Source organism: Cynoglossus semilaevis, chromosome 8 (assembly GCF_000523025.1).
Source record: "Cynoglossus semilaevis isolate Cse_v1.0 chromosome 8, Cse_v1.0, whole genome shotgun sequence".
NCBI lineage: Eukaryota > Metazoa > Chordata > Actinopteri > Pleuronectiformes > Cynoglossidae > Cynoglossus > Cynoglossus semilaevis.
This window is the reverse complement of record NC_024314.1, coordinates 30,090,570-30,093,312: the sequence shown is the minus strand read 5'-3', so window position 1 is coordinate 30,093,312 and position 2,743 is coordinate 30,090,570.

The following is a 2,743-nucleotide window of genomic DNA, read 5'->3' as shown; positions in this document are numbered from 1 at the left end:
GGGGGGGGGGGGGGGGGGGGAGTGGGCGGGAGGTTATGATGCTCCTGAGTGAAAATCTGTTTCTGCCAACGTCTACTACAAGGTGAGTGTGAATGTGTGAGGTCTGACTCAACTGACCAACTTTAATGAGATTTTAATAAAGATTTAATGACGGGCTTCAGAGTAGAACTGGCAACCCTCCAGAGAGACTGGTTTCCTCTGAAAAATCATAACGAAATTAAAGACGAGGTCTGGGAGTCTTTTATCCCTGTCGTCTTTACATTTCTGCTGCTGTTGTTTTTTGTCTCACACTGATGACATCATCAATCTTAAATCTCAAATGTATTCACTGAATGATTCCTGAAAGTGAAGCCAATGTGGGCTGCCTGAAAGCTGAAGGCACATGGACCACACTGGTCACTTCATTTGGTACACATGGACCACACTGGTCTCTTCATTTGGTACACATGGACCACACTGGTCTCTTCATTTGGTACGCATGGACCATTCATCACATCATATTAATAGACCACATTTCAATTATAGGTCTCTTCATTTGGTACTGGTACACATGGACCACACTGGTCTCTTCATTTGGTACACATGGACCACACTGGTCTCTTCATTTGGTACACATGGACCACACTGGTCTCTTCATTTGGTACGCATGGACCATTCATCACATCATATTAATAGACCACATTTCAATTATAATTTTATAAAAATTAATATTGGTGACAGCGTCAATCTGCAAGTAGAAGTAAATTTTGGGGCGTGGCCTATAGAAAATCTTTTTCTTCAACTGCTTTACTGTTTCTTTGGATGAGGGAAACACTTCAGTGTTCATCATCAGTGGTGATGAATGATGAATGATCATGTTTGATGTAATGATGTCCTCAACTTCCTGGTCTTCAATTTGACTGACACGACGAGTCAGAAAATGTTTTCCCTTCAGGCCTGTGAAGACGTTGTGATACTAAAATAATGACTTGTCACGTTTATGCTCAGCTACCATTACAGCATTAAGTATAATTACAGTCGGCAGACAGGTGACAATTTGTCAGCATTAGCTGTGCTAATCTAGGTTTAGATCTATGGAGGACCTGAGGAATTCCTCTTCTTCTCTGGTGGTGGTGGAGGTGATGACGGTCGTTTAAACATCACAGACAGAAAAATGCAGCGGTTAGCATCGACGATGTACAGGAAGTACAAGTAGGTACTGTTGCAGGACTAGGCTAACTGTGCTAACTGTCGCGTCATAAAGGCTCCTATCAACACAATCGTGCGTGCACACAGACAACAAACCCGACGACAGCTGCATGAACACATACACACTGACACACACACACACTTATGCAAGCACACATACACACAAAATAAAAGATACAAAGAAATTCACATATAAAAAACCATCACACATTCAGTTATATAACACACACACACACACACACCATTGAAGTTTGTCAATGTTAATGTTGTTCAACCTCAACTGTTCCTCATCACGTCACAGTGGGAGTACACCAGAGTAGCAACGCCGGAATGTGAAAGGAATTACCAACCTCCGATCTTAAAAATATCTTAGCAACACTATATACCTCACACACCCACCACTCCTCGACTTGTTTTTAGCATTGCTACGCACCACCTAGCATCATAAGGTAGTAAGCTACCTCGCTGAAACAGCTGCACTCTCGCTTTGGTGAGATCTTAAATTATGACAACTCTCACTTGAACTCTCAGCTGCAAAGATCTGCTTTAAGTCAACAAGACGATTGAGGCGCTTAAAAAGCAATGTTTGTCGGCTCAACCAACCGCAACCAACTAGCTCTACGCCTCCCCCGAACCCACGCTGGGCAGAAATGTTCACTCAACATATTCCTTCACTCATAACTTATCATAGGCTGTGTGCAAAAAAACCTCCTCAAAATTTTGCCAAACCGCGATAGCAGAAATCCTACCTCAATCATCAGTGCCGCACTTCTCAACGTAAGATCTCTTACCAACAAAAGCTTTGTTATCAGTTCATTCATCCATCCATCCATCCATCCCTGGCCCAAGAGGTGAACCCTGAAGTTGTACACCAATGACAGAGACATTGGCTCTGGGCCAAAGCGCCTCTGTTATCAGTTTATCTTCCACAAAAATATTAATTTTATGTTTCTCGTTTAATCTTGGCTGAAGGAGGGCGTAGCCGCGATTCTCATTGAGGCTTGCCCTCCTAGTCCAAATTCTACCAAGCCACAAGGCTAAATAAAAGAAGCAGCGGTGTGGCAGCCATTTCGTCGATAATTTAATTTGCAACGAAGCCAACCTAGGCAGGTTTTTTTTTTTTCAAGACGTGGCGATAAAAGTCAATATGGATCACAGATTAATTTTCATAACGCTATTTTGAACACCAAAAGTCTTTCCGACATTCTTATCTGAGTAATCCACTCTCCTGTCTGAAGTACTTACCAACTACAACAGAGCAATTTTCACAGGAGATTTTAAAATTCGTGTTAACAAGATACATGATGCAAACGCCAAAGAATGACTGAATACTTTAGATGAGTTTGGACTATGCCAGGATGTCACCAAAGCTACTCATCGCCTAGGAAACACTCACTCTAGTTATATCGCACACCTTGGTTATGAGCAACGTCTCGGTGTCGGATATCTGTATCTCCGATCACTACTCACTACTGTGTGCTTTTTGAATTTCCACTCCTTACATCAACCCATAGTGACTACTGCTAATTCGCAAACGCCACTTTACTGCTTCGGA